Here is a 25,385-nt window from a genome sequence, read left to right as displayed (position 1 = left end):
ACTGAGTGAGCTGTGATTGGTCACACCTTGTCACATGCTACAAGGCTGTTGTGAATAGCCTTGTACCATGTGACCTCTGTGATCATTCACAGATTTCACACGTAGTAAGCAATGATGTCACAAGTGACATCTTGTTTACTACTTTGCATGTGATCACTGATTGGCCAATCAGTGATCACATGATTGGGACCGAGGTCCCGTCCGACGATCGGTGTTTCACTGTGTCCGGAGGACACAACTAGAAAAGGCGGGTGCCGTTTATGAACGGCAACCCGCCCCTGGAGTGCCACCGTCCTGCCGTTTATAAACAGCAGGCGGATGGCAAGTGGTTAAGAGACATTGCATAACTCTTCTGTGATAAATAGCGTGCCTGCTTGCAAGTTTTATTTAAGCCCTGGTTCACCCCGAATGTGGCTTTGAATTCGCACTACTTCAGCTGAAGTAGCGCAATTTAAAATCCGCCGGTCAGTGCGATTTCATGTATGGCTTGCCGACATCTGTGCAACTTTATGCACAGATGTCAATGCAAGTTGCACATGAAATCACAAAAAATAGTGTAGGAACCTTTTTCAAAAACGGTGCAACTCGGAGTCACACTGGTTTGAACGGTTCCATAGGCAGAAATAGGGAGTGACTTGTCATGCGATATTGAACTGTCAAATTCAATGACAAATCTCATTGGTGTGAATGGGGGCTAAATGTTGAGTAAAATTGTGAGCTGTGGGTGGGGGTGACAGTGTCCCTGGGATGCATATGTTGGCAAGTGTGCCCATCAGGATGGCTGAAAATGCTGAACGCAGAGGAGAAACGTGCAAAGATGTCAGGTTACTTTGACACATATCACCTGCCTAAATATTGTAGCTGACCAAGTACTGCAGTTCATGGAAGTGGTATTTCCTGATGACAGTGGCCTCTTCAAGCAGGATAATGCACCCTGCCAAACTGAAAAAATGGTTCAAGAATGATTTGGGGAACCCAACAACAAATTCAAGGTGTTGACTTGGCCTCCAAATTCTCAGATCGCAATCCATCTGAGAATATGTAGGATGTGCTGGAAAAAAAGTCCAGTACATGGAGGCCCCACCTTGCAAATTACAGGACTTAAAGGATCTGCTACTGACGGCCTGGTGGCAGATACCAGAGCATACGTTCAGAGGTGGAGTCCATGCCTGGACAGGTCAGGGTTGTTTTGGTGGCATAAGGGGACCAATTCAATATTAGATGGGTGGTCATAAAGTTATGGCTGATTGGTGTTTATTAATGTTTTGTCTTTTTTTATAAACACATAAAACTGATTCATGTAATGTAAATAATCTTTTAGTTTAATTAAAGACAACACTTTTTTTTAGATATGGATGGAGTGCTAAGGATTAGAACCTTTGTCTGTGTTCTTGTTGGCCTTGTCCACATGGGACATATGCATGTGTCGTGCGGGGGCCGTGTTTTCCCTGTATGGGGATGCACAGGCGTTCATTGCGCATATCGTCCCATTCAAGTCAATTGGGACACAGCCACTGCTCTCGATGTGACATCTGTCCGGGTACACGGCCCCCAATGCATCCACTTTATCTGAGCACTTGTTAGTCAAGGAAGCTGAATGAAGTAGAATCAAATACAAAACACCCTCTAATGGTTAATATATAAATCTCTGTATTTACTACAACCACAAAACATGAAAAGCAACTTTGTAGAAGGGAGGCGAGTGAACCTGATCTCTACCTTGCAGAGCTGCAGATGTGACATCTATCAGAAACAATTTAGTAGCATAGCACTTCCCCTGCAGTTCTATGTTACCCCCATTGGCTATTGTCACCTGTAGTGACATCATGTGGTGGGGGCACACCATCCAACAGATCTGAAAGTGTCATATTGTGGCATTGAGCTCTGCAAGAGAGTGAAGAATTTACTGGTTGCCTGATGGAAAGGAAAGTATAGAGCATCTTCTCTTACAGATTGTCCCTTATTACGTTTCAACATAATTACAGGTTCGCTTTAAATCACTTAATGGCAAATGCAGCGAGCATAGCTCAATATGTGCTGGTTGAATTTACACTATGATTTCCCTTTCATGGAGAACTCTAGAAAACCACAAAATGCAGAAGTAAATCTCAAGCCAAAAGCCATTTAATTGAGTGTGCTCTTTGTTTATAAATACACAGTTTGGAATTTAAAAAATCCTCTTCTTTGGCCCCATAGCCTGCAATGATGTCTAAGGCTTCATGTACATGAGTCTACCCTTACCGCCAGCCACGAGAAAACGCAAATCGCGGCAAAACGCAGTACCACAGTTGCCATGGTTTTGTCATGTTTTGTGTTTTCCTGCGGTCGGCGGTCAAAACGTTCCTATCCTAAATGGCATTCTTCCGTGTTCAGGAGAGGGAGGTTTAAATCTCACCTAAACACGGTGGCAGTTTAGGAGCTTTTGGCATTTTTTTGCCAAAGCTCCTATTCTGAACTCCATAAAAGTCTAAATGTCCATGTACACATAGGCTTTTAGCAGAGTTTAGGAGCTGCCACGTTTAGGTGAGGTTAACCTCCCTCTCCTGAACGCGGAAGAATCACGTTCAGGATAGGAACGTTTTGACCGCTGACCGCGGGAAAGTGCAAAACACGGCAAAACTGCAGCAAAATAGCGTTTTCCTGTGGCCGGCGGTCAGGGTAGACTCGTGTACGTGGAGCATAACAATGTCTTTTCTCTATGTTGTAAGATTGTAAGCTCTTCCACCTTCAGTACCCTCCTTTATATTCCAATAGATTGTAAGCTCTTCCACCTTCAGTATCCTCCTTCATATTCTAATGGATTGTAAGCTCCTCCACCTCTGGTATCCTCCCTTATAATCTAATAAGATTGTAAGCTCTTCCACCTTCAGTACCCTCCTTTATATTCCAATAGATTGTAAGCTCTTCCACCTTCAGTATCCTCCTTCATATTGTAATAGATTGTAAGCTCTTCCACCTTCAGTATCCTCCTTTATATTCTAATAAGATTGTAAGCTCTTCCACCTTCAGTATCCTCCTTCATATTTTAATAGATTGTAAGCTCTTCCACCGTCAGTATCCTCCTTCATATTCTAATAGATTGTAAGCTCTTCCACCTTCAGTATCGTCCTTCATATTTTAATAGATTGTAAGCTCCTCTACCTTCAGTATCCCCCTTCATATCCTAATAGATTGTAAATTCCTCCACCTCTGGTATCCTCCCTTATATTCCAATAGATTGTAAGCTCTTCCACCTTCAGTATCCTCCTTCATATTTTAATAGATTGTAAGCTCCTCTACCTTCAGTATGCTCCTTCATATTCCAATAGATTGTAAGCTCTTCCACCTTCAGTATCCTCCTTCATATTTTGATTGTAAGCTCCTCTACCTTCAGTATGCTCCTTCATATTCCAATAGATTGTAAGCTCTTCCACCTTCAGTATCCTCCTTCATATTCTAATGGATTGTGAACTCTTCCACCTTCAGTATCCTCCTTTATTTTCTAACAGATTGTAAGCTCTTCCACCCTTGGTATCCACCCTTATATTCTAATAGATTGTAAGATCTTCCATCATCAGTATCCTCTTTTATATTCCAATAGATTGTAAGCTCTTCCACCTACAGTATCCTCCTTTATTTTCTAATAAATGTTAAGCTCCTTCACCTTCAGTATGCTCCCTTATATTCTAATAGATTGTAAGCTCTTCCACCTTTAGTATCTTCCTTTATATTCCAATATACCTTTATATTTCAATTTCATATTCTGCATATCTCCCTGTTTATCTTGCATAATAGATTGTAAGCTCTTCCACCTTCTGTATGCTCCATAATACCCAAATAACACATTGTAACACATTTTCCCTATAACACATCAAATCTTCCCTTTTTTAGGTTCGGTTCCTCTTTAAAACAGCAGACACACTGGAGTTGGATGCATCAAACTGTGTTTATTGCCTTGATGATCATTTGTTTCCTTCTTTCTGCATTTCTGCAAAAATTGATTCTCTTGTAACTTTGTTGCTTTCCATCTGAATCACATTCTTTATATAAAAAAAGAAGGGAATGTCCAGGATCACCAGAGGCATGGAACAATCCTATGTAATAACATGATAGACTTTCTCTGCTATAGGTATATGGATTATGTCAGTAAGCTGCAGAAAGGGAAGAAGATTTCGGTTAGAGTGAATCATGATGCAAGATTTCCTGCTTGCTCAACATTTTGTCACTTGTCAGAATATGAAAACAGAAAAGTATAGAACAGTGGAGGTGTCCTGTGGTTAAAGAGAAGTGAGAGCAGTACAGACCAAGACAACCTGATGACCACACTGCATTCTTTTAACGGCACATGTTGAGTATCCAGCCTGCAGCTGTAATTGGTAATGAATGAATCTCAATAAATCCACTCCTCAGCAATCTTCCATATGTGCCCAAGAGACTGATACAGGAGTCTAGTAGGACCCCTTTTTAGTTCATGTGGGGGCCAGCCCTGTAATTGGCACACATCTGCACCGGTAAAGTATATGTAAGCCCAATCACTAAAATCTTAAAGTGGTTGGAAAGGCTCAAGGTTTTAGAATGCATGAAGGTAAAAAAACCTTCTGTGTGCAGCAGTGACCTCAGCCCCCTCAATACTTCATTGCGATCAAGCAATGTGCACGACAGCCTCAGCTGCCCTGGGTCTCTGCCTCCTCATTGGCTGAGATAGCAAGCCATTGGCTCCCACTGCTGTCAATCACAGCCAGTCATCCAATGAGGAAAGAGAGGGGGCGGGGCCAAGACACAGCTTCGTGTGTGAATGGACACACAGAGCAGCGGTTTGGGAACCTACCTCCTCGGGTGCCCCCATAGCACGTTGCTTGCTATGGAGGCACCCGATAGAAAGGAGGAGCCAGGAGAGCTGGCAAAGGACCTGGGAAGAGGAGGATACAGGCTGTGCAGAACCACTACTTATAGTAGGTAAGTATAATATGTTTGTTATTTTCACAGAAAAATGAACCTTTAGTATCGCTTTAAAGGCATTGTTTAACTTTACCTAAAAAACTGCAGGTAAGGGGTTGTAGATGAGAACAAAATGTGCCATTTTGACCAAAGTTGAATAATGCCCTTGTTATAGGTGTAGACCATTTATGTATCTCCTGAATCTGACTGCAAAACTCCCAGAGATCACATCCTGCCTTGTTGCTTAGATGTTGCTAAAAGCCTCCTAGCTCTTACTGTTCACCCCAACCATCACAGAAGCAAGCTCTCAAAGACTGAGATCAGAGCTGCTGTGTCAGGGGAGAGAAAGTGCATGTGAGGGGGTTTGATTCAGAGAAAGAGACCACTCCTGTGATGGTGGAGGCAGGGGTGTATTTACCACAAGGCACTTGCCTAGGGCGGCATTTTTCAGGGGGGCAGCACCTCCCTTCAGATGAAGAGATGGAAGAAAGGACACGCGAGATGGGAACCAGGTGGGATATGAGAGAGGCTGCTTGATGGTGTAAGTACAGCCTGGCTCTCATTCCCAGGGATATTTCTTTCTATCTATATATGGGGGGGGACGGGGGCAGGGGTGTTGTTGGTCAATGTCTGTCTCTCTCCGGGAGAGGGGGAAGGGGGAGGGGTGTTGGTCGGTGACTGTGGCGGCACATGATTTTTCTGTTGCCTAGGGCAGCACAAAACCTAAATACACCACTGGGTGGAGGTGAATAGTAGGAGCTAGGAGTCTCTAAGCAACAAGGCAGGACAGGATGATGCAATCTCTGGAAGTTTTTCAGCCAGGCTTCAGGGGGTATGTAAATGACTTACATTTATAGCAAGGGCAAAATTCAACCTTGGTCAAAGCTGCAGAGTTTGTTTTTATCTACAGGCTCCCTTTACCTGCATAGCAGTTTTTTGGTAAAGGTAAACTATGCCTTTAAAATGGTAGTAAAGTCAGATTTTGTACTTGTACCTACAGGTATGCCTATTATAAGGCTTACCCGTAGATACTGTAAATATCTCCTAATTGTGCCCCGTTTAGGAGATATTTACCTGTGTACATGCATGCGCTCTGAAGGAATGGCATGCTCCTGCTGTTCTTTCAGGGTTGTGTGCCATAAAAAGTGACCCCCGTGCGCATGCATAGGAGTGATGTCATCGCAGCTCAGCCATTCAAACTGCAGGATCCGTGAACCCAAAAGTAGGACCGGGTGAAGATAGAAGCCTTGTCAGCAGTGACAGCGTGCCGCTGGAGGGCTTAATTTTAAGGTAAGGTAAGTTTCACATAATGTGCTGGTATACAACGCACATTAGCACAATATGCCATTGTCTTGCAGGGTTTTTTTTTAAAAGGTCGCACTTTACTACCGCTTTAAAGCTCAACTGAAGCCTCTGTAGTTATCCTATTTACATTTATGCATTTTTACATATTCGTGTTACAGCAAAGGTAAAAAGCCCCTGAGCCAGCACACATTGGGAAGTAGACTGGTTCTCCAGCAGTCCAACACTCCCCTGCACACTCCTCCAATCAACAGCATCCATGTTCCCTAAACATTTCTGTTGATTGTATCACTGTGCAGGAGGTAAAAATGTGTAATTTTCTTTTTTTAATGGTTTGTAGAATCAGTGTTACCCATTTAAAAGGTGTTTGTTCAAAGCTATCTTTTATTATGAGCTACAACACAACAACCTGTCAGATTATTCCAAGCATCCTGCCACACTGCAAACTTACAACTGATTGGTTGACATTGGGTAACATTTATTTTTTAATTTCAGGTACTTGTAGCGCCATCAATTTATGCAGCGGTTTACATATATACAGTGTCTCACAGCAGTGAGTACACCCCTCACATTTTTGTAAATATTTGATTATACCTTTTCATGTGATAACACTGAAGAAATGACACAAGTGGAACCTGTCCTGTTAAACCGCTGTATGCAGGGGTGGACTGACCATTTGGGAACTCGGGCACTGCCCGAGGGCCCTGGGTCAGTAGGGGCCCCATGAGATGCCCCTGGTACCTTTTTTATAGGCTTTTTTGGGTGTGGTTTGAGTGTGGGCAAGGACACAGGGGCCCCCATGATCCCCTATTGCCCAGAGGTCCCATGAGTTGTCAGTCCGCCCCTGGCTGTATGGTCTTGGCCACCGTGCTGCAGCTCAGTTTCAGGGTCTTGGCAATCTTCTTATAGCCTAGGCCATCTTTATGTAGAGCAACAATTCTTTTTTTCAGATCCTCAGAGAGTTCTTTGCCATGAGATGCCATATTGAACTTCCAGTGACCAGTATGAAAGAGTGAGAGCGATACCACCAAATTTAACACATCTGTTCCCCATTCACACCTGAGACCTTGTAACACTAACGAGTCACATGACAACGGGGAGGGAAAATGGCTAACTGGGCCCAATTTGGACATTTTCACTTAAATGGACATTAATGGCTGTGTGTTGAGTTATTTTGAGGGGACAGCAAATTTACACTGTTATACAAGCTGTACACTCACTACTTCACATTGTAGCAAAGTGTCATTTCTTCAGTGTTGTCACATGAAAAGATATAATAAAATATTTACAGAAATGTGAGGGGTGGACTCACTTCTGTGAGATACAGTATATTATACATTCACATCAGTCCCTAACCCTCAAGGGGTGCACAATCTAAGGTCCCTAACTCACATTCATACATACAGGAAACCCAGGCAGGAACAGGGAGAACATGCAAACTCCAGGCAGGTGGTGATGTGGTAGAAGATTTTAACCAATGACCCTAGTACTACCAGGCAGAGGTGCTAACCATTTAGCCACTGCATAGACTCTATTAGACAATGCTTCTCTTAGTAAAAGACCTACGTAGTATTTTATCCACCCTAATCTACCCTTTACACTGTAGATATGCCATTTGGAATTTGGGGTGGTAACACAAAATGTTTTTGGGCCCCTGCTGTAGAAATGTATTTTTATTTTCATTACAGTTGAGGGTTGAGAATGGAGTTGGGATTGGCAGCGCAAAGTTGGGCTAAAGCCCAATTTCTTTTTTTTTCTTTTTTAGTTTTGGATAGAATGGGGAAAGATTATAAGTGCTATCCAGGGCTCCATTCAAGAGATTTCCCCCACTTTCTGTTTTGGGGACAACTTACAAGACAGGAAGTGAAAGTGAGGGAAAATCTGAACCAGGGAAACAGACAACAAAGCAAAGATGACAGAAGTTCAAAGGCGAATACAGTGATTCTCCTGGATCAGCAGGTATGGAATATGCATGCTTACATTGGTCCAAGTTTTACAAATGTAACTATGTTGTATGCAAAAATATCCATACCTGGACTTCACCTCTAGCCTTTACCTATGCTTTTTAGTGCACTTTACATTTTGCAGAATGAGTTACAGTCCATTTAACATGGTTTTCTATGGATCTAGTTCACATCTGTGCATTGTGAGCTTGTGCATTTTTTGTAAAGGGTCAGGAACATCAAAGAATCCACACTAAAAATGCAAGTGTTGTGTTATTTCTGTGATTTTCATTTTTTGGGCTAATAGGAAAGTGTAACAGTTCTGTTCATGTAGTGTGACTTTGATGCAACTTTACACTCTCTTGCACTCAAGTAGCATCAAAGTTTCATCAAAATTGCATCAAAGTGGTGCATGAACATTTATGTTTCCAAAGTCGCATGTTAGGGTTAAGGGTTGGGGTTAAATGTTAGGGCTAAGGGTCTAGGGTTAGGGGTAAATGTTAGGGTTAGGGTTACAGTTAGAGTTAAGGTTAGCAGTAATTGTTAGGGTTAAGAACGCTAACTCAAAAAATCAGGACTGTTGTTAGAAACCTTGGGGCCCCATACAGCCAACCTGACAGGGCCCCCCCAAAAAAACACAGTTTACTAGACTTCAGTTATGAATGAACACAGTGAGTGATCAGTGTTCATTCAGGAAAGGAAGGGCTGGTAAATGTGACATATTTACCAGGCCCTTCTCCCACTCTCCATCCTGAAGAATCCTATTGTGTGCTTGCAGCTGCCGGTGGGAAGGAGAGAAGGGCAGCCAAAGGTGGGGGCACACAGGGGGGAATGTTGCACAGAGAGGGTGATGGGTGCATCGAGGGCTATTACTGGAACCGATCCCCTGTATGGCTTTCTCTACAGCATCTGAAAGCCAGCAGGAGGGAGAAGAGAAGAAGCCAGCTTTCAGCTGCTGTAGAGAGAGCAGAGCTTCAGAGTGAGCCATACAGGGAATCAGTTCCAGAGATTGCCCCACCCCTATGCCGATCACCATCCTTGCCAATATCCGATTCTCCCAGCTGCCTTGGACCCCCTGGTGGCCTGAGCTGGTGGTACCCCCTTATCCACGGCCCTGCTAACAATTACCACTAGCTCTAACAATTACCACTAACCTTTTTTTTTTTTTTAAATCCAAACTTTTTTATTGAAAGAAAAAAGTAATGAACAATCATTCAAAGGGATATATATTGTTTCATATATCTCAGGTAAGAACAGCAGATTAAACATATAGGAGCTCATTTCTGGGAATAACCAACGTCATAACAAGTGACATCGCTAAAAACAAAGGAATGAAATACAAAAATAGAAAAACAACAGCAACAACAGCAGGTGGATACCTAAACCTTCATTTTAATGATGGTTTAGCCGTTATCTTTCACACCTGTAAAAGTCTATCCATTATCAACCTTGAAGGGGCCAACCAGGCGTATCTAACCAGCTCTGACAAACAAGCTGAAATTTACGCAAAGCATTGCGATGACTGTAGGTAAGTTGTTCCCTTAAGAGGAGAGAATTAACATATTCCACCCATCGTTTCTTAGTAGGCGTTATACGTGACACCACTAACATTGACCCTAATAATTACCACTAACCTGAACAATTACCGCTAACCCTAACCCCAATGTTTACTGCTAACCCTAACCCCAATGTTTACTGCTAACCCTAGCCCTTAACCCTAACCCTAACATGTAACCCTAACCCTGACATGTAACCCTAACATGTAGCCCTAACCCTAGCCCTGATATCTAACCCTAGCCTTTAACCCTAACCCTGACATGTAACCCTAACATCTAACCCTAGCCCTTAACCCTAACCCTAACATGTAGCCCTAACCCTAGCCTTTAACCCTAATGCTGACATGTAACCCTAACATGTAACCCTAGCTCTTAATCCTAACATGTAACCCTAGCCCTTAACCCAACCCCTAACATGTAACCCTAACATGTAACTCTAACCCTAATATGTAACCCTAACATGTAACCCTAGCCCTTAACCCTAACGCTGACATGTAACTCTAACATCTAACCCTAGCCCTTAACCCTAACATGTAACCATAGCCTTTAACCCTAACCCTGACATGTAATTCTAACCCCAACATGTAACCCTAACCCTTAACCCTAACATGTAACCCTAACGCTGACATGTAACCCTAGCTCTTAACCCTAACCCTAACATATAACCTTAACCCTAACCCTGACATGTAACCCTAACCATAACATGTAACCCTAGGCCTTAACCTTAACCCTAACATGTAACCCTAACCGTAACATGTAACCCTAACCCTAGCCCTTAACCCTAACGCTGACATGTAACCCTAACATGTAACCCTAGCCCATAACCCTAACGCTGACATGTAACCCTAACATGTCACCCTAGCCCTTAAACCCAACATGTAACCCTAGCCCTTAACCCAACCCCTAACATGTAACCCTAGCCCTTAACCCTAACGCTGACATGTAACCCTAGCCCTTAACCCTAACGCTGACATGTAACCCTAGCCCTTAAACCTAACATGTAACCCTAACCCTAGCACTTAACCCTGACACATGACTTTGGATACATAAGGGTTCCTGTACTACTTTGATGCAACTTTGAGCATCAAAGTTGCACTACATGAACACTACATGAACAGAGCTGTCATACTGTCCTATTAGCCAACCCCCCCCCCCCCCCCCCCGCAAAAAGCATCAAAAACGTGTAAAAAATCCAAAACACACCTAAAAATGCATTGAAAAAATGCATCAACCACAACCTGCATAAATGTAAACCTAGCCTTAGGAAACACACTATTAAGGCTAAAAAACAGTGTCAGACTTTGGTCTTGAAAAATGATACACTAGATTTGATTTAACTCTGTCATGGACCGGAAGATGGGTAGAACAAGATTAAGCATTATTACATTAGGTGTCACTTTGACCTCTTACTGTGGATGTGGTGCCTAATTCCACTAAATCAGTAAACTACTGGAATCTGCATTTTTTCTTTCCCCTTCAAGTTCATTATCCTCTCAGCCAGCCTGTACTGGTTTATTTTGTTATCACACTGCATATAAATTGTCCAGGGTTCCAAAATGACATCTTGGTGCCAACCTCAAGTCTGGTGTGACTCATTGCTTGGTTAACCATGGCCCATTTCCTACTCGAGCCATTAATGTGGGTAAAAGATCAGCCTCCCCTCCCCAGATAATACTTATCTAGCCTTTACTTTTAATGATTTGAAAATCAACTCTGCTGATCCTATAAAACAGAGGGTGAGTATAGTGCATTTCTCTGATTGCATTATTATTATATATTATATATAACTTATTCTATTATTGAAGTGTAAAAAGGAAACCTTTCCCGGTGAGACATGGAGACTGACATTGATGTTTTTCATTCTTAAAATGTTAGTTTTCTGACTGTTATGTTTATCCTCCTGCTTCAATATTTTGTGCCATTTACCTGAAAAAGTATGAAAATAAAGATGTCTGACTTTATAGCTATGCATACTTGTTACAGTCAATACCTCAACCCTTTATTGAGCTCAGCTGGCCAGTACACTAGACAGATAACCAGCATCTTCATAAGAGGCAGCCCCTATCTGTCTCTAAGGAAAGGTATTATTTTGATGTGACTTTATTGTGTCTACATGCTTGGTCTTTTAACCACTTACCCTCCTGAGGATTTACCCCCCATCTTTTGCATTACGGCGCTGCGTTACTTTAACTGACAATTTCACGGTCATGCAAGCTGCACCCAAATGAAATTTACGTCCTTTTATTCCCACAAATTGAGCTTTCTTTTGGCGGTATTTGATTGTGTTTTTTTATTTTTTGCACTATAGAAAAAAAAGACCGACAATTTTAAGAAAAAATCAATGTTTTTGACTTTTTGCATGTTCAGTAAAAAAATTTTAAAAATCTAATTTTGTCATAAATTTAGGCCAAAATGTATTCTGCTACATGTCTTTGCTAAAAAAAATCCCAATAAATGTCAATTAATTGGTTTACGTGAAAGTTTAAGCATTTACAAATGGCAGTATAGATACTGGAATTTTTATTTATTTATTTATTTATTTATTTTTACTAGTAATGGCAGCAATCAGCAACTTATAGCAGGACTGCAGAGGGCATTCTGACACTGGGGGGAAACTGACTTGGTGTCATTGACATCCCCAATGACACCAATACAGTGATCAGTACTAAAAAAAAGTACTGACACTGTACTTATGGCACTAGGCAGGAAGGGGTTAACATGAGGGGAAATCAAAGAGTTAACTGTGTGCTGTTTTACCTTGGGCTGTGTGCAGGGGTGGACTGACAACTCATGGGGCCCCCGGGCAATAAGGGATCATGGGGCCCCTGTGTCCTTGCCCTAACTCAAAAAAGCCTATGAAAAAGGTACCATGGGGCCCCCTACTGACCACGGGCCCTCGGGCAGTGCCCGAGTTTCCAAATGGTCAGTCTGCCTCTGGCTGTGTGTCTGTGCTTCACTGTAATCACACAGCTTCAGATGGCTGTGCTGACAGGGAGGAGAACTGTACTGTTTACATACAGTTCTCCTCCCTGTTGGAGATCCTTGGCAATCACCAGGCACCAGCGAGTAATCTCCATCCAGGACCTGGTGATTTACAGCCGCATCTGAGAATGGCGACATGAGTAGGGCATGCGCGCGCCTCACGCGCCCCCTACCTGGAAATGTAAAATCATGGATATATACGTGATTTTGCGCACCCGTGACACCCTGTAGCAGTATATCTGCTATAGGGCAGTCAGGAAGCTGTTAATGTTTCTTATTTTATTCAATTTAGAGATGCGAGCACTACCTGCCCACTTGCTGACTCTTTCTCTAATTGAAAATCCAAACAAGTCTTTATAAACAAGGGGTGGTTGGCAGTGTGTTCCTTCTTTTATTAAGAGCTGTCAATAGAGTTGAGCAAAGGATTCAAGTTAGGCTATTCACAGCATAGCACTAAAATCACTCAGCAGAACTGCTTTGAGCATATCGCCTGCTTGCCGAAAGTTGAAAAAATATTAATATGTAATTTTTCTTATTAAAATGACTAATAGTAATAACAATAATATTAGCCCAGAACATAATAAAAACATAAAGAAAATATTTGCAAAACATGCATTTTTAAGCAGAACATTCATATTTGTCTTCTGAGTACTGGCTTTAATGTTTTTGACATGGGAAATTTAGCATTAAAAGTGTCGGCACCCAAATTTTCAACACAAATTACTTTTACTACATGTGTAATTCACTTAGCACATCCCAAAAATAACTGTGGTACCTAAAAAAATTTTGCTACTCGGCGCTGCACTAATTCAACTGATAATTGCGCGGTCATGCAATGCTGCACCCAAACAAAATTTACGTCCTTTTTTTCACACAAATAGAGCTTTCTTTCGGTTGTATTTGATCATCGCTTTTTATTTTTCACGCTATAAACAAAAAAATGCCAAAAATTTTGAAGAAAAACAATATTTTTTACTTTCAACTATAAAAAATATATAGTAAACTCAAAGTTGGTTATAAATTTAGGCCAAAATGTATTCTGCTACGTTTTTTGGAAAAAAAATCCCAATGAGTGTATATTGATTGCTTTGTGTGGAAGTTATAGCGTCTACAAACTATGGTATAACTACTGTATCTTACGCCATTTTTCTGCTTTACAGCGCTGCGCTAGTTTAACGGACAATTGCGTGGTCATGCAATACGGTACATAAATGAAATTTACATCCTTTTTTCCCCACAAATTGAGCTTTCTTTTGCTGGTATTTGATTGCCTGTGCGGTTTTTATTTTTTGCGCTGACAATTTTGAGGAAAAAAAAAATATATTTTGGGCTTTTTGCTATAAAACATATCCAGTAAAAAAAAAAATGCAAAAATCAAATTTAGTCATAAATTTCTGCCAAAATGTATTCTGCGACATGTCTTTGCTAAAAAAAAAACAAAACAATACGTGTAAATTAATTGGTTTACGTGAAAGTTATAGCGTTTACAAATGGCGGGAAAGATACTGGGATTTTTAGTTTTTTTTTATACTAATAATGGCGGCGATCAGCGAATTATGGCGGCGATCAGTGACTTATGGCAGCAACCAGCGTCTTATGGCAGGACTGCGGGACTGCGGCGGACATTCTGACATTGGGGGGTACTAACTTGGGGTCACTGACATCCCCAAAAACACTAATACAGTGATCAGTGCAAAAAAAAAAAACACTGACACTGTACTAATGGCACTAGGGAGGAAGGGGTTAACTTTATTTTGCAGGGAAGGGTTATCTGTGTGAGGGGGAGTGGTTTACTAGGGGGCAGGGGGGTGTGCTGCACGGGACACCGCTGATCGAGAGAGAGAAACTCTTCTTTCTCGAACAGCTCGTCCTCGAGCTGTCAGGGAAGTGACAGACAGCACAGCTACTGCAGCTGTGCTCTCTGTCACTGTTTGCCGCCGATCGCCGGGAAACAGCCGGTAAGGACCAGCTGTGACCCGGCGACTGACATCCACGGCGGTGATCGGCGGGACAGATAGGGCGGCGGCGCGCCTCGCGCGCGCCCCCTATCTGTTTACAAAAACGTGGTTTTGCCTGCCCGTGCCGCCCTGCTGCCGTATTTCTACAGTGGCAGGGCGGCAAGTGGTTAAAGCTGTATTAAACCCAAAAGCAAACATTTATTATAATGCGCTTACCAATTCTCAGATGTGGTAGCTGCATTCAGTTTCTGTTTTAGGCTGTCTTTCCTTTATTTTTCACCTAATGATTCAGCCAGTAAGTCTGTTGTTTTATCCCAAAAGAAAAAAACTGTTGTTGTAACTGCCTGTGTAAATGCAGGGTGAGCTGGAGTCTGGCTTAAATTTATTAGTGTATCTAAATATGCTAGTCTATCTACACTTCCTTTCTGTCCAGACTGACAGCGCTGTCCAAAGGTGCCCCTGTGCTCCTTCATCCAGAGTGTGGGCACTCTAATACAGGTGGTGTGTTACTGGCCAGATCACCAGGTGAAAACAGAGGGAAAAACCTAAAAAAAAAGAAAACTAATACAGCTACCGCATCTAATGATTGGTAAGCAGCAATATATTATATTTTTGGGTTTTGGTTTAATACGGCTTCAACATGTTAATGCCGATATGAGATTTTAGTAACTAGGTTTACATCTATTCTAGTATGCTTTTGTATTATTTTTTTTCAGTCAAGGGTATGAATCTGTTCTTCTCAGTTTTAATACAACTAAAAAGATGAACTCCAATGAACTGGCAATTTGACTTTGGTCCAGGATGTACTGTATGCAGTGGTGTATTTTGGTTTTGTGCTGCTTTAGGCAAGACTAAAAATGGGCACCCCCCCCCCCCCCCCGCATCTAAATTTGTCCCACCCTTTCATGTGCAAACTCCAACCCTTCCTCTTTAGGCTCCACCTCTTCCTACTAGAGTTCCGCCCACTGATGACGATGGGGCACGATTCCTCCCTCTGACACTAATGAGGGGCAGTATTCATCCCACTGACACCAATTATGGGGCACTATTCCTCACACTGACACTAATGATGGTGCCCCCAGGGGAAGACTGACAACTCATGGGACCCCCAGGCAATAGGGGATCATGGGCCCCTGTGTCCATGTCCAAATTCAAAAAAGCCTATGAAAAAGGTACCAGGGGCATCTCATGGGGCCCACTGCTGACCCCGGGCCCTCGGGCAGTGCCCAAGTTTCCAAATGGTCAGTCCGGCCCTGATGGTGCCCCATCATTAGTGTCAGTGTGTGAGGAATAGTACTCCATCATTAGTGTCAGTGGGAAGCATCGTGCCCCATCATTGGTGTCAGTGGGAGATATCATGCCCCATCATTGGTGTCAGTGGGAGGAATAGTACTCCATCACTAGTGTCAGTGGGAAGAATCGTGCCCCATCATTGGTGTCAGTGGGAGGAATAGTGCCCCATCATTGGTATCAGTGGGAGGCCCGGAGGCATAGTGCCCCATCATTGGTGTCAGTGGGAGGAATAGTGTCCCATCATGGGTGTCAGTGGGAGGAATAGTGCCTCATCATTGGTGTCAGTGGGAGGAAAAGTGCCCCCTCTTTGGTGTCAGTTACACCAATGAGGGGGCACTATTCCTTCCACACTGACACTAATGATGGGGCACTATTACTCCCACTGACACCAATTATACTTACATCGCTGTGCTGACCCCTTCTCCAGCCCAGCCTCCCTCCTTCAGGCACAGACACTTACCCATCAGCTATCTTCCTTCTCCAGCTGCTCCCTCACTCGATCTTCAATCTTCGCGCTGCCGCTCAGCTCCTCCTCTCCAAGCTCTGCCTCCTCTCCTGTGATTGGCCGCCTGTGTGCCCTTTCTGAGCTACAGATCTGGCGGCCAATCACAGACGAGGAGGCGGATCTTGCAGAGGGAGGGACAGGCTGCCACAGGCTGCCCAGTGATCCCAGGGGTGTGGCCAGATTAGAGGGGCGGCTTGTCATCCCGCCCACATCGCGATCAAGATCCAGGACGATGAACACACCGGATGGACACTCTCTGCACCCTTCCTCCAGCAGTACCTTGTGGACCGGATCGACGTGGGACACAAAGTCAGGTAAGACACAGCAACCCCTGTCCCTTTCCCATGGAAATGCCCCTTCCGTGGGAAAGGTGGGGGCGGCAATGCAGGAGGAACGCAGTGGGACAAGTGAGGGGCAGTGGGACAAGAAGAGCGCAGTGGGACAGGTGAGGGGCAGTGAGACAGGAGAAGGAGCACAGAGGAACAGGAGGAGCGCAGAAGGATAGGTGAGGGGAAGTGGGACAGAGAGCGCAGAGGGATAGGTGGGGGGCAGCGTGACAGGGGGCATGGGATAAGATCAGGGCAGTAGGACAGGAGGAGCACAAAGGGACAGGTGAGGGGCAGAGGGACAGGAGGAGCGCAGAGGGACAGGTAGGGGTCAGCGTGACGGGGGGGGCATGGGACAGGATCGGACAGCGGGACAGGAGAAGCGCAGAAGGATAGGTGAGGGATAGTGGGACAGGAGGAGCGCAGAGGGACAGGTGGGGGGCAGCTTAACAGGGGGCATGGGACAGGATCGGGGCAGCGGGACAGGAGTAGCGCAGTGGAACAGGTGAGGGGCAGGGGGAGAGGAGGAATGCAGAGTGACAGATGGGGGGCAGCGCGACGGGGGTGCATGGGACAGGATCGGGACAGGAGTAACGCAGTGGAACAGGTGAGGGGCAGTGGAACAGGAGGAGAGCAGTGGGACAGGTGAGGGGCAGTGGGACAGGAGGAGCGCAGTGGAACAGGAGGAGCGCAGTGGGACAGGAGAAGGAGCACAGAGGGACAGGAGGAGCGCAGAAGGATATTGAGGGGCAGTGGGACTGGAGGAGCGCAGAGGGATAGGTGAGGGGCAGAGTGACGGGGGGCATGGGACAGGATCGGGGCAGCTGGACAGGAGGAGCACAGCGGGACAGGTGAGGGGCATCTGGACAGGAGGAGCGCAGAGGGATAGGTGAGGGGCAGCTGGACAGGAGGAGCGCAGAGGGACAGGTGGGGGGCAGCTTAACAGGGGGCATGGGATAGGATCGGGGCAGCGGGACAGGAGGAGCGCAAAGGGACAGGAGTGGGGCAGCGGGACAGGAGTAGCGCAGTGGAACAGGTGAGGGGCAGGGGGAGAGGAGGAACTCAGAGTGACAGATGGGGGGCAGCGCGACGGGGGTGCATGGGACAGGATCGGGGCAGCGGGACAGGAGTAACGCAGTGGAACAGGTGAGGGGCAGTGGGACAGGAGGAGAGCAGTGGGACAGGTGAGGGGCAGTGGGGCAGGAGAAGGAGCACAGAGGGACAGGAGGAGCGCAGAAGGATATTGAGGGGCAGTGGGACTGGAGGAGCGCAGAGGGATAGGTGAGGGGCAGAGTGACGGGGGGCATGGGACAGGATCGGGGCAGCTGGACAGGAGGAGCACAGCGGGACAGGTGAGGGGCATCTGGACAGGAGGAGCGCAGAGGGATAGGTGAGGGGCAGCTGGACAGGAGGAGCGCAGAGGGACAGGTGAGGGGCAGCTGGACAGGAGGAGCACAGAGGGACAGGTGGGACAGATGGGGGGTAGTGGGACAATGTGGGGGACAGGAGGGGGAAGTGGAACAGGTGGGGGGAAGTGTATCTGGGGGACAGTGAGACGGGAGTGGGGAAGCACCAATCCTCCAAGCACTTACCTGTCCAGCAGCGGCTCCTCCAGATGGTGTCAGCATCACTCCAGGACGGGTGCCTGTGTCCCTTCTCCCCCAGGATCTCCGGCGGCGGCTGCAAAAGAGCGGATGGGCTCCTCCACCCTGACTTCGTCGTCTTCTGCTTCCTCCTTCGCTGGCACCTTCTGGCCTTCCTGCACATCCCGGCACACTGACAGCGGGCCCTGCCCCTCACGTGCTCAGAGCGCTCACCGATGATCCGCCCACCACTCCGCTCTCCTCTGCAGCCAGTTCCTTGGCCCAGGTGACTGTCCTTGCTGTACCCTCAGCCATGGCGGCCCTGCCCCTGTCCCTTTCCTACAGAAGTGTCCCTTCCGTGGGAAAGGGGGGGGCACTTCCGCCCTGCCGCCCCCCTGAAGAGTGCCGCTCTAGGCAAATGCCTTGTTTGCCTTGCGGCAAATACGCCCCTGACTGTATGTGCCATAAATGTGGGATCCCTATGAAAGCTGGAAATCACTGTAGCAGGCACTACTACTTCAGTGATCACCACTAGTTTCTGAGTCCCGAGGGGTTACCCTCCTGTTTAGTGAACATTGAAGGTCACTCGGTCGGCATGGGGGCTATTCAGGGAACATTTTGCATTTTCTCAAGCAGCAGTGCAGCTCCTTGATTCTGGACCCAATGTTACTATGTAAAATATTCCATACCTAAACTGCAGCTTTAATTTGATGGGCAACTCATTTTTGCATCCCTTACTATGTATAGAGATGATACTGCTATATAACCCATATAAAAACAAAACAAAACACAGTAATTGTTTAACAAGGTATACATTGCTTGTCTATAAAAAAAAAAAAACACAAAAAAAAAAACAAAAAGTGAAGGGGATGTAATAGAATAGTATGAATGAGGAAACCAGGCAGCAGAATGTGGACACACCTTGGCATGTGCGATAAACACATTAAACGTTATGCCATGCGGGTGTTCCTGTATAAATGTGTGTGTTCTGGATCTCTGCCATGTATTCACTATCACTGTAACATTTTTCCATAACACTTCCCAGAGGACAATTACATGAAGAGGATTTAATGGGAAAGAAACAATGCCCACCATATATATATATATATATATATATATATATATATATATATATATATATATACACAGTTGCAAGAAAAAGTATGTGAACCCCTTGGGATTACGTGGAGTTTTGCATGAATTGGGCGTAAAATGTGCTCTGAACATCATCTAAGAAGTCACAACAATAGAAGAACACAGTCTGCTGAACATAATACTACACAAACATTAGATGTTGCCATGGTTTAATTGCACATAACATGTAAACATTCACAGTGCAGGGAAGAAAAAGTATGTGAGGTCCTAGCTTAATGACATCTCCCAGAGCTAATTGGAGCCCAGAGTGAGCCAACCTTGACTCCAATCAGTGTGATGATATTGGATGTGTTGCTGACAGCTGTCCTGCCCTTAAAAAACACACACCTGTTTTGGGTTTACTGGTTTCAAGAAGCACTGTCTGATGTGAACCATGCCTCGCAGAAAAGAGCTCTCAGAAGACCTACGACCAAGAATTGTTGACTTGCATGAAGCTGGAAAGGGTTACAAAAGTATCTCCAAAAGCCTTGATGTTCATGTGTCCATGGTAAGACAGACTGTCTACAAATGGAGAAAGTTTAGCACTGTTGCTACTCTCCCTAGGCATGGTCGTCCTGTAAAAATGACTGCAAGAGCACAGCGCAGAATGCTGCATGAGGTAAGGAAGAATCCCAGAGTGTCAGCTAAAGACCTACAGAAATCTCTGGCACATGCTAACATTTTTGTTGACACATCTACAATAAGGAAAACATTAAACAAGAATGGAGTACATGGGAGGACACCACAGAGGAAGCCATTGCTGTCCAAAAAGAATATTGCAACACGTTTTAAGTTTGCAAAAGAGCGCCTGGATGTTCCACAGCACTACTGGCAAAATATACTGTGGACAGATGAAACCAAGATTGAGTTGTTTGGGAAGAACACGCAACACTATGTGTGGAGAAAAAAAGGCACAGCACACCAACATCAAAACCTCATCCCCACTGTAAAACATGACGGAGGGAGCATCATGGTTTGGGGCTGCTTTGCTGCCTCAGGGCCTGGACAGATTGTTGTCATTGATGGGAAAATGAATTCCGGAGTTTATCAAGACATTTTGCAGGAAAACATACGACCATCTGTCCGCCAACTGAAGCTCCGCAGAGGATGGGTGATGCAACAGGACAATGATCCAAAGCATACAAGTAATTCAACAAAACAATGGCTGCAACAGCACAGAATGCGCCTTCTGGAGTGGCCCAGTCAGAGTCCTGACCTCAACTCGATTGAAATGCTGACCTTAAGAGAGCGATTCACACCAGACATCCCAAGAATATTGCTACACTGAAACAGTTTTGTGAAGAGGAGTGGTCCAAAATTACTCCAGATTGTTGTGCAGGTCTGATCTGCAACTACAGGAAACGTTTGATTGAGGTTATTGCTGCCAAAGGAGGGTCAACCAGTTATTAAGTCCAAGGGTTCACATAATTTTTCCTCCCTGCACTGTGAATGTTTACATGTTATGTGCAATTAAACCATGGCAACATCTAATGTTTGTGTAGTATTATGTTCAGCAGACTGTGTTCTTCTATTGTTGTGACTTAGATGACGTTCAGAGCACATTTTATGCCCAGTTCATGCAAAACTCCACGTAATCCCAAGGGGTTCACATACTTTTTCTTGCAACTGTGTATATATATATATATATATATATACAGTGAGGAACAGAAGTATTTGAACACCCTGCGATTTTGCAAGTTCTCCCACTTAGAAATCATGGAGAGGTCTGAAATTCACATTGTAGGTGCATTCCCACTCTGAGAGACAAAATTAAAAAAAAAATTCAAGAAATCACATTGTATGATTTTTAAAGAATTTATTTGTCTTGCACTGCTGAACATAAGTATTTGAACACCTAAGAAATAGCAAGAATTCTGTCTATCAAAGACCTGTTACTGTGCCTTTAAAAAGTCCACCTCTACTCCACTCATTAATCTAACTTAGTAGCACCTGTCTGAGCTCTTTAAAGACACCTGTCCACCCCACAGTCAGTCAGACACCAAATACTACCATGGGCAAGACCAAAGAGCTGTCAAAAGACACCAGAGACAAAATTGTGGACCTCCACAAGGCTAGAAAGGGCTACAGGGCAATTGCCAAGCAGCTTGGTGAAAATAGATCAACTGTTGGAGCAATTGTTAGAAATTGGAAGAGGCTAAAGACGACTGTCAGTCTCCCTCGGACTGGGGCTCCATGCAAGATCTCACCTCGTGGGGTATCACTGATGATAAGAAAGGTGAGGAATCAACCCAGAACTACAAGGGAGGAGCTGGTCAATGACATGAAGAGAGCTGGGACCACAGTTTCAAAGGTAACTGTTGGTAGAATACTACGCCGTCATGGTTTCAAATCATGCATTGCACGGAAGGTTCCCCTGCTCAAGTCATCACATGTCCAGGCCCGTCTGAAGTTTGCTAATGACCATCTGGATGATCCAGAGGAGGCATGGGAGAAAGTCATGTGGTCAGATGAGACCAAAGTAGAACTTTTTGGTCCAAACTTCACTCGTCGTGTTTAGAGGAAAAAGAAGGATGAGTTGCATCCTAAGAACACCAACCCTATTGTGAAGCATGGGGGTGGTAACATCATGCTTTGGGGGTGCTTTTCTGTTAAGGGTACAGGACGACTGCACTGTATTAAGGAGAGGATGAATGGGGGCATTTATTGTGAGATTTTGAGCAACAACCTCCTTCCCTCAGTCAGAGCTTTGAAGATGGGTTGTGGCTGAGTCTTCCAACATGACAACGACCTGAAGCACACAGCCAGGATAACCAAGGAGTGGCTCCGTAAGAAGCATATCAAGGTTCTGGAGTGGCCTAGCCAGTCTCCAGACCTAAATCCAATAGAACATCTTTGGAGGGAGCTGAAACTCCATGTTGCTCAGCGACAGCCCCGGAACCTGACAGATCTAGAGGAGATCTGTGTGGAGGAGTGGGCCAAAATCCCTGTTGCAGTGCAAACCTGGTCAAGAACTACAGGAAACGTTTGACCTCTGTAATTGCAAACAAAGGCTTCTGTACCAAATATTAACACTGATTTTCTCAGGTGTTCAAATACTTCTGTTCAGCAGTGCAAGACAAATACATTCTTTACAAATCATACAATGTGATTTCCTGAATTTTTTTTTGTTAAATTCTGTCTCTCAGAGTGGGAATGCACCTACAATGTGAATTTCAGACCCCTCCATGATTTCTAAGTGGGAGAACTTGCAAAATCGCAGGGTGTTCAAATACTTCTGTTCCTCACTGTATATATATATATATATATATATATATATATATATATATACAGTATTACAAAGCAAACTTTATTTTAGATGATGTACCTGCTTCTGTTCTGTAGATTTTAACATAGGAAATACCAATGGATATTTATAATTTTTTTTATGTTCTTAGTTCTAAAAGAGTACTAAATGAAAGGATCTCCCAAAGGTAGGAAGACTTAAAACTGAAGTTTAATCTGCTTACATTTTGCCTTCCATGGTTCCTACTTTCCCCTCTCCATAATATGCTAATGATATTTTTAATTAAAAACGTTTACATTATCATTACATACCTTATCACTGAGTCTCAGTGCCCCTGTATGCAGTGCAGGCAAAACATAGCTAGTGGGAGAGGCCAGTAGGGTGCTGTACATAGGGTACGCAGAGAAAAGCTACACTGTCTTTAAGCAATTGGCCTCCCCAGCTACTGAGACAACGTAAGATAATATTTTTTCAAAATGAAACTAGTCTGTCCTTTTAAATAGAAAGTAATGATCTGCATTCAAGTGGTTGTAAACCCCTGAAATGAAAAATGAACGAAGCATATCCTTCTATAGTGTGACCTTGCCTCAACCCAAAGCACATATTGTGATTTTTTTCTGCTTTATCATTCCTCTGCTATCTTAATGAGTCACTTCTGGTAGTTTATGCCACCACAACAGAATCCTGGGAGACAGCCCTGCCCCCCTCCAGTCCACAGAAGGTTATTGATAGCCTCAGCTGTGCATATTGCCCTATTAGACTGTGTAGAGGAGGTGTATCCATTCCTTCCACTCAGGTCTCAGCTTATGCTCAGCTCTGTACTCTATACTGTGCAGTGTGTTACATAAGATCCTGCCCCTGCCTTCTGAAGCTGAGAAATGCCATGTAAATTCTGTACTTTGAATGGATGTAAAGAAGACAAGGCCGCAGATAAACAGGCACAACTGATGCAGGAGGATATGTTTCATCTCTGTGTATCACCTGAGACCAGGCACTACACTGGGTATACGTGATGGGTTTACAACCACTTTAACTTGCAATAGCCGGTAAGAAGTCAGTTTGTCTTCTTTTGGTTTCTTTGCACTTCCATATTCTTTGCCCTGGGAATAACAATGTGTTGCTTTTTGAATTATAGAAACATTTCAGTTTGACCACAAGGGCTGAGTTCAGGCATTATACTGCCATGCAGAAAATTACTTAAACAATTCTGCGCTATGATGTATAATATAACTGTTTAACATAAATAAATCAATAAAAAACCATGAGCAGCCACCAGAGCATTGCAGACAACAATACACAAAACAAAAAACATGAGGGTGTGGCGCTTCAAATAACTATAGCAAATAAGTAGATGGAATAGAAGTCTAATTCATATATGATAAAGATGAAATAAGCCCCTCTTCACTGGGACATCAATAATGTCATAAATGCTTCAATCTGGTCAGGCTGGTCAGGGAGATAAAAGGGATCCGCCATCACCAACGCCCAAAGATTCTGCCTCTTACCACCAAAATGATCCCCAGATATAGATGGGTCAAATGCGCAGTGCGAATTCCAAAAGTAGGCTATGGACCTGGACACTTTATGGCTCCAAAGGAACAACACTGGCCCCCAGTTGTGGAAGGATAAACACCCGTTAAACTGATTCCAAAGGCAAGCCGTGGTCAGTACAATGATATAACTTCAACCTTGAATTTCAGAAATTGGACTGAAAAGTGAAACTTTTTTTGCTATGTGCCCAGAAAGCTAAGTACAGCATGGCTGGGGTTGAAGACTTCAATCCCTTAGGTTGCACAGTGAATATAACAAGCATGCTTTACTGCATATACAGACTGATTTTACTGCTGTGGGTTTAGTAACACTTTAAGTTTCGGATGCTGAAGATTTTTTGACCAGTGTATCTGCAAAAGAGCAAAGATCAGAGGCAGCATATATACTAATACTGCATATATATGGTTAATTCTTCTCCCCCTAGTGCCCCGGTACTGGGACTGCTCTATCACTTCCTGTGAGTAGAGTGGATCCAGTTCTTCTGACAGCAGAGGATCTTGGGATCTGTAGTCCTATAGTCTATACATCCTGTATTCCTGAGTGCTGATTGAACTACAGCTACCAGACATCTGGCAAACAAGGAGAATGCTGGGAAAGCAGATATACTCTACAGCAAGGGACTGGCTCTCTCTCTTGACGGGGGATTCAGAGCTGAACACAGAGGGACTGCTGTTTTCCTCCAGAGACAGATTGCTCACCTACTGCTGCTGGACTCTGCACATACAGTGGGGCAAAAAAGTATTTAGTCAGCCACCAATTGTGCAAGTTCTCCCACTTAAAAAGATGAGAGAGGCCTGCAATTGGCATCATAGGTAGACCTCAACTATGAGAGACAAAATGCAAAAACAAAAATCCAGACAATCACATTGGCTGATTTGGAAAGAATTTATTTGCAAATTATGGTGGAAAATAAGTATTTGGTCAATATCAGAAGTTCATCTCAATACTTTGTTATATATCCTTTGTTGGCAATGACAGAGGTCAAACGTTTCCTGTAAGTCTTCACAAGGTTGGCACACACTGTTGCTGGTATGTTGGCCCATTCCTCCATGCAGATCTCCTCTAGAGCAGTGATGTTTTGGGGCTGTTGC

The 25,385-nt window shown here is 44.3% G+C and overlaps 1 protein-coding gene and 1 long non-coding RNA gene across 2 annotated transcripts in view; one reads left to right on the top strand and one right to left on the bottom strand.

Annotated features, from left to right (window-relative positions):
• The window catches only part of LOC149456432 (uncharacterized), an 81,062-nt gene that overhangs the window by 9,153 nt on the left and 46,524 nt on the right, over positions 1 to 25,385 (top strand). Inside the window, exon 2 of the long non-coding RNA XR_016313889.1 lies at positions 7,985 to 8,178. This is a non-coding gene — a long non-coding RNA (uncharacterized LOC149456432). The remainder of the gene's footprint in view (positions 1 to 7,984; positions 8,179 to 25,385) is intronic.
• Positions 1 to 25,385, bottom strand: part of COQ8A (coenzyme Q8A) — a 133,937-nt gene that overhangs the window by 102,380 nt on the left and 6,172 nt on the right. The window lies entirely within an intron of this gene.

The sequence above is a fragment of the Staurois parvus genome, unplaced genomic scaffold, assembly GCF_062004578.1.
Source record: "Staurois parvus isolate SC_StPar_1 unplaced genomic scaffold, SC_StPar_1.0 ptg000362l, whole genome shotgun sequence".
In the NCBI taxonomy this organism is placed as follows: Eukaryota; Metazoa; Chordata; class Amphibia; order Anura; family Ranidae; genus Staurois; species Staurois parvus.
This window is presented reverse-complemented; position numbering and strand designations above follow the sequence as displayed.